We start from the raw sequence: 11974 nt of genomic DNA, 5'->3' as shown, positions 1-11974 counted from the left end.
TGAGGCGGGAGACAGGGGCCCGCGGGAGGAAGGGCGCGGGTGGGGGGTGCCGGGAGGCAAAGGGGAAGGACTGGGGGTGTCTGGGTCGGGGTGGAGACCGAGGGGAAGTGGGGGTGGGGGTGGGGGAGCGGGGTAGGAGAGAGATCTGACCAAGGGCGGGTGAGGGGTCTGGTGGGGTGGGGGTGGGGACAGGATGAAGGGGAGGGAGAGGATCGGGAGCGAGCTAGCGACAACCTGGGAGCGGGACCAGGAGTAGGGCCAAGAAAGGGCAGTGACCCTGGGGAAGGTCACCCCCCGGCGGGACCGGTGAGCCGGGTGTGAGGGGTCGGGGGAGGCTAGGCCGAGCTTGTCCTGCCATCTCAGGTGGCCAGCGGTTCCCTGGGCCCGGTTAGCCTGTGCCCCTTAGCAGGTGCCCCTCTGCCCCACAGCCTTAGCCCCTACCCAGCCAGAGGTGGACGGAGACTCCTCCATCTCAAGCAAGGCACAGCACCTGCCAGGGGTGCCCTAGACGGCTGAGCGGAGCCAGGCAGGGACTGCCACTCTCAGATGCCAGCTCTCAGGCCCCTGAGGGAAAGGCACAGTCACTGGTGGGGCCTCCTGTCTTGGCCACCTAGACTGAGAGCTAGGGAGGTGTCCCGCTGTGTTCTTTCAGTGAATCAACTGTCTAGTGATCACCTTCTATGTGCTGGGTGCTGTTTCAGTTTCCAGAGATAGAATTGTGAACTAAAAAGACAAAATTCCTGTCTTGAGGGAGCTTACATTCCAGTTCGGGGGAAAAATAAGCAAAATAAAGTAGTAAACTAGACTGTAAAAATGGCTGTTTGAAGAAACAGAAAGGTCCAGTGAGGAACATAGTTGGGACAGGCAGGTGGCTCATGCTTGTAATCCCAGCTCCTTAGGAGGCTGAGGCAGGATGATTGCTTGAGCCCAGAAGGTGGAGGCTGCAGTGAGCAGTGAACGCACTTCAGCCTGAGCAAGTATTGCCATGTAAAATGGGGCAGTCAGGGATGGCCTCACGGAGGTGGCATTGGACTTGAAGAAAGTAAGAGGGAGCCATGAGGATATCTCTGCGGGAGGAGTATCCCAGGCAGAGAACACCGCCAGTGCAGAGGCTCTGGGGTTGGAGCACATTGGGTGGGCTGGAGAAATAGCAGGGGCCAGAGGGGCTGGGTGGAGTGAGGGAGAGGGGCTGAGGCAGGAGATGAGCTTTGAGAGGCTGGGGGGCAGTTCTGTGTAATGCCTGGTGGGCCATTATAAGACTTTGGCTTTTACTCTGGTGACATGGAGCAGCCACACAGGGCTTTTCACAGAAGAGTGGCACGATCAGACCTATACTTTGGACTGTCACTGTGACTGCAGTGTTGAGAATACTGCCAGGGAAATAGCTGTGGTGGTGGTGGTGTTGGATTCTGGGTCCTGCATTTGAGAGTGAAGCTGTCAGTCTGGAAGGGTCCGTAGCCCGCCCACAGTCACGAGGAGGCACTGAGGGGTCATCGTTGTTCCTTCTGGGTGCCCTTACGCCAGCTTTCCAAGAGCAGTCACATGCAGGTTCTCATCCCCACCACAGCCCGGAGCTGATGAAGAACACACATTGTGGACCTCAGTTTACCAACTACGAGGCTGAATCACAGACATTTAAGACAGGCGAGGAGGGAAGATCAGGAGACGTTTTCTGATGTGACCACTATCACTTTCAGGCACCTCAGGGACTGCCGAGGTGATGGAAATTGAGCTGACAGGCCCTGGACACTGTGAACAGCCCAGGGAAAGGGGAACTAGAACGTTAGAGTTTCAACAGGGGACACTTCAGCGCCCTGGCCCTTAGCTTCCACCAAGAGGGAACAGGAAGGGAAGGAGAAGAAATCTCCACAAGAGATGTTTCCTCTCTGCCGACACCCTCCTGTTCTGCCAACTCCAGTCCGTCTCTCCAGATTCGCTGGGAATGTTCTCCGTCTGGTCCAGGAGACAGATTCCTGTGCCTTCTTTCAGACACAGTCCAAAGGTCACGGGGCAGCCTTACTCAACATCTCACAGACCCCGTGTGACAGCACTTGCCGTCTCCCTCTGGGAAGGGGCGTGTCTTAATCTTGACTAATGCGTACACTGCCTCAGTTGCCACACTGGAAGGTAAATGACGAGGGCCATCTGTCCGCCTCCCTACCTGATGAGGTGTCTTCATGAGGGCGGGTGCTGCCTGGGCCACGGCATTTAACCTCCCCAGGCCTCTGTTCCTTGACTGTGCTACCTCCCCCTGGAGCTGGTTGAGGAGGAAATGAGGAAATAGAGGTAGGGCACATAGAACAGTGCCAGTGCTGCCCGGCGCTGTGGCTCACGCCTGTAATCCCAGCACTTTGGGTGGATCGCGAGGTCAGGAGACGGAGACCATCCTGGCTAACATGGTGAAACCCCCGTCTCTACTAAAAATATGAAAAACTTAGCCGGGCATGGTGGCACGCTCCTGTAGTCCCAGCTACTCGGGAGGCTGAGGCAGGAAAATCGCTTGAACCCAGGAGGGGGAGGTTGCAGTGAGTCGAGATCATGCCACTGCACTCCAGCCTGGAAGACAGAGCAAGACTCCGTCTCAAAAAAAAAAAAAAGAACAGTGCCAGTGCACCAACAGAGTGCCATGTCAGCCATGTCAGCTGTCATTCTGCGTCTCTCTGCCCCTTGCACCCCACGTAGGGCCTGGCACCGTGTAGGAGCTTAAATGAACAAGACTGGAGTCCCCAAGGTCTACAGCCAGCCTGCGAGTGTGTTTTCTTAGGATGTAACACCCCAATAATGAATCCATGTCACTACATTCCAGGCTTCCACCTTCATGACAGGCCACCCCCGCAGGGGCCCAACGCCAGAATATTCTTCAGACCATGTGCTTGGGCGCAGAGGTCGCTGGGTATAGGGGTTGGGAGCAGAGGTTGACAAACATTATCAGCCTGAAGCAGGAGAGAGAAGGAACCCTCTGGGCCTTCACCGTGGGAGCCTGAGAGCTGGGCCCCGTGGCCTCTGGGCTTGTTTCCGCCTCTGCCTGCCATATCCTGGCCCTTATCCATGGCCCGGGCCACTCTGGCAGCTGCCACAGCCACCCTAAAGAGGTACAAGTGATCCTATGAGGACCAAGTCCCCGGATGGTTCTCCAGGTGACTTTACCTGCACGTGGCACTCAGCTAAATTCAGGAGTAAGAAGGCATTCACGCTCATAATAGTAATTAAGGCAGTATCTTTTCCTCTAGGCATTCAGGTAGTACAGGTTTGACAAGGATGTGGAAAATCACAGCCTAGAGGCCCAGTCCCACCATGGGGCCTGGGGTGCCTGGCAGGAAAGAAGTGGAGGACAGCTGGGAAGGGAGTCTGACTTCTGTCCAATTCCTTAAGAACAGCTGGGGTGCCAGGAGCAGTGGAGGCAGGCTGTAGGCTCCTTCCAAAGGCCAGTACAAATAGGGGGCTTGTGTGTTCTGGAGACCTCCCAGTCCTCATCTCTGAAAGCCTGGATTCCCTGTGCAAACAGAATAAGGGAAGACATGAGCAGCAGGGGAACAGGCGCGCGAGAGAAAACAGAGAGAGAGAATGAGAGGGACTGTGGCCAGGGTAGGATAGAGGGAGCTTAGGGGAAGGAGACACTGGTGGGAGGAGGGGTCAGAACTTTGCCCTTTCTCCTAGCTCGCCTGGCCTGGAAGGCTCTTCCCCAGAAATCCATGTCGTCCCTCCCCACCTTCCTTCTGAAGGCACGGAGGGAGGTCACATCCTCACAGAGACCTTCCCCGACCACTCTGTGCACATTCGCTCCCCCTCGTTCCCTTCACCCTTACCCCCTTAGCCTGCTGTAGTTTTCTTCTTGTCCCACCTGATCTATGGTTATTAACTGAGGGTGTATTATCTGCCTCCCCTCACTAGAACAAAAGTCCCAGGAGGACAGGGATTTGTGTGTGGTTCTGTTCTCAGAATTCCCGGCACTGAGAACGGTGCCTGATGCACGGTGAGTACTCAGTCAATACAGGCTGAATGAATGAATGAGTCGAAGGAAGGTGGAGGGGCTGGGATTGAGCAGGTGAGCATCCCAGTGAACAGCCCCACAGGGAAGTGGGGATCCACTGTCTGAAGCCGATGGGCAGATTGAAGGGGGAGACAGAAACCCAGAAACCCCGATCCACAAGGGGCCTCAGTGTGCCGGCAGAAAGAATGAGCACCTCTAACCTTTGGCCTCACCCTGCCGGGGCAACAGCCCTGTCATCTCGCTGCCAGAGCCAGGGACAGGCCTTGGAGCCCCGGGAGGTGTGAGCCATCAGCAGCTGCTGCTGTGGGCGGTCGCTGCAGCGATGCTCGTGGGGAACCTGGAAACCACGCCACAGCTCGCAGGCCCCGGAGCATGAGTAATGAGAGTGCAGTCATGATAGCTGGCTTCGGCTGGCTTTTAATTATGTAATATTTGACACATACAAAAATACCCAGAATCAAGGGGCACCTACCTAATAAAATAATAAGATGAACACCAGCAGGGAAACTATTGGCTACCCCAGAGTTAACTACACTGTAATTTTTGTGTTTGTTATACCCTTGCTTTGTTTTTTAGCTAGTTTTAGCGCTAAACTTGCTTTCTGCCACTTCTTATAATGTGGGTACAACATGTAACCCTATACGCCAGAGGTCTCCAAGCTTTTTGGCACCAGGGACCAGTTTCATGGAAGACAAATTTTCCATGGGTATGGGGAGGTGGGGGATGGTTTCAGGATGATTCAAGCACATTACATTTATTGTGCGTTTTATTTCTATTCTTATTGCCTTATAATATAACTCACCATCATGAAGAATCAGTGGGAGCCACGAGCTTGTTTTCCTGCAACTAGACGGCCCCATCTGGGGGTGGTGGGAGACAGGCATTAGATTCTGATAAGGAACATGCAACCTAGATCCCTCACATGCACAGTTCACAGTAGGGTTTGTGCTCCTATGAGACTCTAATGCCGCAGTTGATCTGACAGGAGGCGGAGCTCAGGCAGTAATGTGAGCCATGGGGAGCGGCTGTCAATACAGGTGAAGTTTCGCTTGCTCACCCACCACTCACCTCCTGCTGTGTGGCCTGGTTCTTAATGGGCCACTAGCCGGTACCAGTCTGTGGTCCAGGGATTGGGGACCCCTGCTATACATGATATTGTTTGGTTTCACTTGTTTTGAGCTTTCTAAAAATGGCATCATGTCTTCTTTCCTCTAGTGCGTAATATTCCATGGCATGACTATGCCACACTTGAGTTATCCAGCTTCCAGGTTTATCAGACCTTGAGTCTGTAGGTTTGCTTTCATGGACAAGGTTATTGTTTATAAAATTTGCGTTAGGCTAGGCACAGTGGCTCACACCTGTAATCCCAGCACTTTGGGAGGCCGAGGCGGGCAGATCATCTGAGGTCGGGAGTTTGAGACCAGCCTGACCAACATGGAGAAACCCAGTCTCTACTAAAAATACAAAATTATCTGGGCAAGGTGGCGCATGCCTGTAATCCCAGCTACTTGGGAGGCTGAGGCAGGAGAATCACCTGAACCCGGGAGGCGGAGGTTACAGTGAGCCAGGATTGCGCCATTGCACTCCATCCTGGGCAACAAGAGCGAAACTCCGTCTTAAAAAAAAAAAAAAAAAGAGGCCGGGCGCGGTGGCTCAAGCCTGTAATCCCAGCACTTTGGGAGGCTGAGACGGGCGGATCACGAGGTCAGAAGATCGAGACCATCCTGGCCTACACGGTGAAACCCCGTCTCTACTAAAAAATACAAAAAACTAGCCGGGCGAGGTGGCGGGCGCCTGTAGTCCCAGCTACTCGGGAGGCTGAGGCAGGAGAATGGCGAAAATCCGGGAGGCGGAGCTTGCAGTGAGCTGAGATCCGGCCACTGCACTCCAGCCCGGGCGACAGAGCAAGACTCCGTCTCAAACAAAAAAAAAAAAAAAGAAAAAAAAAAAAGGCTGCATCAGCGCCATTGTCTTGAGCAGGGTTTCTGAGGGTGGATTCAAGATGGCTCTGTGCCCCTCCCCCTTGGAGTTCCCTGAGGGTCCCCTGACCTTCTTCCCAAGGGCCACTTCCAGCTGCCTGGAACCATCGTTCCCATTGTAGGGACAAAGCAATGGGAAACTTGCTGGGTGACTCCACTATAGACACCAAAGCTGGTGCTTCTAATTTACCATCTGTTGCCATCTGAGAGGGACAGCCAGATGGAGGAGGCTGATTGGCTGCTCAGGAAGGGCCCTGGGTAGCATGAGTCAGGTGCAGAAACCATGGTCTAAAGTTTCAGCTTTGCCAGCCTAGAAATATGTCAGTGTTCCAGGGTGCTCTGCCTAGTCCCGCTAATGAAGCCCACCAGAGACCACTGTTTCAACCCCATGCCAACTCTCATTTGCAGTAGAAGCCAACCCCCAGTATCTCATGATCAGGAGACCCCCCTCGTAGTGTCAGGATGCATGCAAAGCTGCAATCATCCTTAGTTTACCTGGTGGGCGTGGACTCAGAACCAGAGAGGGGAAGGTCTCAAGAAGGTGGTTGTCAGCCCTGGAAAAGCTCAGAAGGCCATCTGGGTCCCACTGTTGAACCCACTTCTCCAGAGCTGAGAATATCCACATGTCCAAAGCCTATGTTTCCCTGCCCAGAATGAGGCTGGACCAGCTCTGTGAATTTTTACTTATCTCCATACATGCCGACCTTGCACAGGCTTTAGACACCATAACAATTAAACTGATTTTAAGCCTGTATAATAGGAACCTTTGTGTAATAGGAAGGGTTTTTGTTGTTGTTGTTGTTCTGTTTTTTACTTTAGAGACAGGGTCTGTGTTGGCCAGGTTGGTCTCGAACTCCTGACCTCAAGTGACCTCCTGCCTCAGCCTTCCAGAGTGCTGGGATTACAGACATGAGCCACCATGCCCAACCTTTTTTTTTTTTTGAGATGGAGTCTTGCTCTGTTGCCAGGCTGGAGTGCAGTGGCACGATCTCGGCTCACTGCAACAACCTCCGCCTCTGAGGTTCAAGCAATTCTCCTGCCTCAGCCTCCTGAGTAGCTGGGACTACAGGCATGCACCACCACACCCAGCGCATTTTTTGTATTTTTAGTAGAAACAGGGTTTTACCATGTTGGCCAAGATGGTCTCGAACTCCAGACCTCTTGATCCGCCTCCCTCAGCCTCCCAAAGTGCTGGGATTACAGGCGTGAGCCACTGCACCCGGCCTGTTTTTTGTTTGTTTTATTTTGTTTTGTTCTTTCTTTCTGAGACAGAGTCTTGCTTTGTGTCTCTCGGGCTAGCGTGGAGCAGCACCATCATAGCTCACTGCAGCCTTGAACTCCTGGGCTCAAGCGATGCTCCTGCTTCAACCTGCCAAGTAGCACCGCCATCTCCAGCTAACTTAATTTTGTAGAGATGGGGGTCTCGCTTTGTTGCCTAGACTGGTCTCGAGCTCCTAGGCTTGAGTGATCCACCCACCTTGGCCTCCCAAAGTGCTGGCAGTACAGGTGTGAGCTGTCATGCCGTGCCTGTAATAGGAATCTTCATGAGTATTTTCCTTACACTCAGAGTTCTGGGGACACTTTAGTGTTGCCCTGTACCCCACCTGTCCTACCTTCTCCAAAAAAGGCATAGAGTGGGCTTGTGATAAAATACCCACCTATATATGTAAATGAACACCAAAGTAAAGATGGGAAACTATTCAGATACGGGGGAGAAAGGTGTATCTGCCAACAGGGAGGAGACTGACTGTCATGAGGCTAGACTGATTCCTGAGCTTCCTAGCGACCAGGCACAGAAGACAACACGTGGAATGGTTTTATTTATTTAAGTATTTTTTTTTTAGACGGAGTCTTGCTCTGTCACCCAGGCTGGAGTGCAATGGCTCGATCTCAGCTCACTGCAACCTCCGCCTCCCGGGTTCAAGCAACTCTCCCTGCCTCAGCCTCCCAAGTAGCTGGGATTACAGGAATCTGCCACCACGCCCAGCTAATGTTTGTATTTTTTAGTAGAGACAGGGTTTCACCATGTTGGTCAGGCTGGTCTTAAACTCCTGACTTCAGGTGATCTGCCCGCCTCAGCCTCCCAAAGTGCTGGGATTAGGGGTGTGAGCCACCACGCCCGGCAGAATGGTCTGATTTAAATGATGTTGTTGATTCACATATCAGGGGTTTGTTTTTGAGATGAAGTCTTGCTCTGTCGCCCAGGCTGGAATGCAGTGGTGCGATCTTGACTCACTGCAACCTCTGCCTCCTGGGTTCAGGTGATCCTCCTGCCTCACCTTCCCAAGTAGCTGAAATTACCGGCATATGCCACCATGCCTGACTAATTTTTGTATTTTTAGTAGAGACAGGATTTCATCATGTTGGCCAGACTGATCTTGAACTCCCGACCTCAAGTGATCTGCCCGCCTCTGCCTCCCAAAGTGCTGGGATTACAGGTGTGAGGCACCACACCCAGCTGACATCAGGAGTTTTCAAGAGCAATCACGAACTAAGTAAGCAGAAGGACTTGGTTGTGCCTGGGGAGTTGTATCGGCAAACAGGTTTGAAGTTTGCACTTCGGACATGTTACTATTTAAAAAAGAAACTAATTCTCATTTTGTGTGAAGGAGCCTGATAGACACAGAATCTGCTTCAGTTAGGAATTGTGAGTGATCTTCCCCTGCACAAGGCCAATAATAATGTGCAAGGTTTCCACCATTCAACAAACGTTTATTGAGTACCTACCATGTGCCAGACACACTGTTAGGCCTTAGTGATACAATATTGTGTAGGGTATGGTCATCCCTCAAGGAACTCACAGTCTAGTGGGGGAAAGAAGTGAACAACAGCTCCGGGAAGCACCAGGAATTAACTGTGGTGGGTGCTCCAGGAAATCTTCCTGGAGGATGTTACCCTCAAGGCAAGCCTTGAAAACAGATCTCAGGCCCAATCTGCTCACCAACCCTCACCGTCTAACAAAGTGGTCCTGGGTTTTCAAAACTCTTGCACTCAAGATAGGGTCACAGTGTTCAGACATATGCAGTTCCAGATCACCCCCAACCATCAGATGAGAAAAATCCAACCATCTGGTCTCCTTTCCTGCAGCAAAGCACTTGGTGGTCAGAAGGGTTGTGGGTGAAGGTTTATGGGACCTGCTGGACCGCTGGTGAGGCATACAGACACTTCTGATTGTTTTCTTTCTCCCAAATCAAATGCTAAAGGTACTAAAACCATGCTGACTGCATGAACCATTCCCTGGGGACTGGTAGGGCATTCTATTCCTCCCCACCTTTGGGAGTCCAAACGGGGGTGGAGGGGTAAGAAGTAAAAGGTCTGGGTCAAGTGCTGCCCATCAACTTGTTCATGATCAGGTAGCCTTCAGTTTCCTTATTTGTAAGAGGAGAGTGCTGGTCGAGGAGGTCCTGGGCTCTGGTCGGTGATTCTGTCCTGTCAAAGTGAGAGTGGCTGTAATGGGATTGGTTTATGGGTGCTCCCATGCAGCTGAGGTTCCTGTTCTGAGTTCTCAGGCCGCAAATTAAAAAATGGTAATACTGATTACCAGACAAGATGGCTCACACCTGTAGTCCCAAGCACTTTGGGAGGCCAAGGTGGGTGGATCACCTGAGGTCAGGAGTTCGAGACCAGCCTGGCCAACATGATGAAACCTCGTCTCTACTAAAAATACAAAAATTAGCCTGGCGTGGTGGTGGGCACCTGTAATCTCAGCTACTCGGGAGGCTGAGGTAGGAGAATCGCTTAAACCCGGGAGGCGGAGGTTGCAGTGAGCCAAGATCATTCCACTGCACTCCACCCTGGGTGACAGAGTGAGACTCCATCTCAAAAAATAAAAATAAAAATAAAAAATTAAACGAATAATAATAAGGCGTCTGAAAAACTCTTGAAGTTAGGAAACCTGGATTTGATTTTCATCTCTGTAATTGACCTGCCGTGTGACCTTGTGAAAGGCGTGTCCCCTCTCTCCGGGTGTCAGTGGACTAATTCCCAGGTTAGCTGTGCGGGGAGACGATCACTGGCATTTAACAGTAAGGTGGGGATTCAGAAGTCCATCTACTGTGACGCAAGAGAAAACTCCACAGAATATACGGCTGAAACGAGCGGGAAGCGAGACGTGTCAGGGACGTAGGGACGGCAAGATGAAGGTCTCAAGCAAAATCCCGGGAACACGCCCGTCAAAGGGTCAGCGCGAAAACCAGTCCCTTGGCTGGTTGAAAGGAACACTCGATTCTTTGTCAGAAAGCAGTCTTGCGCTTCTGAGGGGTCTGCTGTCTGAGAGAAGTCTGCGAGGCTCGCACACCTGAGGAAGAACTCAACCTGCCTTCAGCCCTGGGGGACTGAGGTCGGCGCGGCTTTCCGGAGTCGAACGGAACCAGCCGACCGGGCGCGACGGCGGCAGCCAATGAGGGAGCCTCCTGATGAGGTCATGCAGTTCCTGGGCGCTTCATTGGTGGATCCTTCGCGAGGCCGCAGGGCTGGTCGCGGGGCGGAGCCAGGTGGGGCGGAGGCAGTGCCTGCCAGAGCCTGGACCTAAGGACTGTTCGATTCTCCTTACTTCCTCCCAGCGCTTATTTCCCCTGAGCGCGATGGGTCAGGCCCTTCTTAAGGAAGCAGTGAAAATACCCAGAAAAAAGAGCTCTTACCCACTCCAGAGACCGGGTTTACTTATTTTCGGGGAACCCTCAATTTCTTTGGTAAAAGTGGAGGGTTGGCTTGTTTAGTTTTGTTTCAATCCAGGCCAAACACACTATTAACTCTAACCATTTAGCAACACTGAGAGAATCTCCATTGGTAGCCTTTTATTTGCCCGTTGTGGTCCCCTAACCCGCTGTGTTGGGAGCACCGAACACCAGCTTTGTTCCACCGACATGGAAACAGACCAAGGCGACTTGCCCAGGGTTATGTGGCTATTCAGTGGGACGGGGAGAACAGAGAACTAAGCTCTTGGTCCCTGGCTGCATGCCCAGGGGACCCACCCTCATGACCCTGGGTCACAGCCCAGGGCTCCCCACAAGGCAAGGCAGTCAAGTCAACCTTGCTGCTTCCTATTGCAAGCTTTTGATACATCAGGTTCATTTTCAAAATACTGCCCAGAGTAGTCTGTGGTCAGCAGAAAGATGCTGACAGCACTGTCTAGTCTAGGAAGTTATTTTCAAATGAACTACAGGGTGAGGGACGGTTGGAATGTCCCTGATGCTGAAGGAGCCTGGCAGCTATTACACTGGTCCTCAGCCCACCAGGCCTTCCTTTTTTTTTTTTTTTGAGACGGAGTCTCGTTCTGTCGCCCAGGCTGGAGTGCAGTGGTGCAATCTCGGCTCACTGCAAGCTCTGACTCTCGGGTTCACGCCATTCTCCTGCCTCAGCCTCCCAAGTAGCTGGGACTACAGGCACTCGCCACCACACCTGGCTAATTTTTTGTATTTTTAGTAGAGACGGGGTTTCACTGTGTTAGCCAGGATGGTCTCGATCTCCTGACCTCGTGATCCGCCCGCCTCCACCTCCCAAAGTACTGGGATTACAGGTGTGAGCTACCATGCCAGGCCCAGGCCTTCCTTTTTAAGAGCTATCCAGGAACTTGTGTAATGCCTCTGTTTTGCTGCAGTCTAAGGATGCTGACCCTTTGCCCAGAGGGAAACAGAATTTTAAGTGATGTGTACAGAACACTCTTCTAAGGAGTGTCTCTAGGAAATGCGACCCTGGCATCTGGCCTGGGCCCTCAAATATGCATTGAATGACTGATGCAGCCTGTTATAAGACTCAGAGATTGTGTGGGCCAGGGAAGGCAGGCAGCAGAGAGAGTGCAGTGAGGCCGGGCGCAGTGGCCCACACCTGTAATCCCAGCACTCTGGGAGGCCGAGGTGGGCAGATCACTTGAGCTCAAGAGTTCGAGACCAGCCTGGGCAACATGGCAAAACCCTGTCTCTATTTTTATGTAAGAAGAAGGGAAAGGAAGGAAGGAAGGAAGGAAGGAAGGAAGGAAGGAAGGAAGGAAGGAAGGAAGGAAGGA

The sequence above is a fragment of the Piliocolobus tephrosceles genome, chromosome 6, assembly GCF_002776525.5.
Source record: "Piliocolobus tephrosceles isolate RC106 chromosome 6, ASM277652v3, whole genome shotgun sequence".
NCBI classification, from domain to species: domain Eukaryota; kingdom Metazoa; phylum Chordata; class Mammalia; order Primates; family Cercopithecidae; genus Piliocolobus; species Piliocolobus tephrosceles.
The sequence above is the reverse complement of the archived record's forward strand: the minus strand, read 5'-3'. Positions refer to the sequence as shown.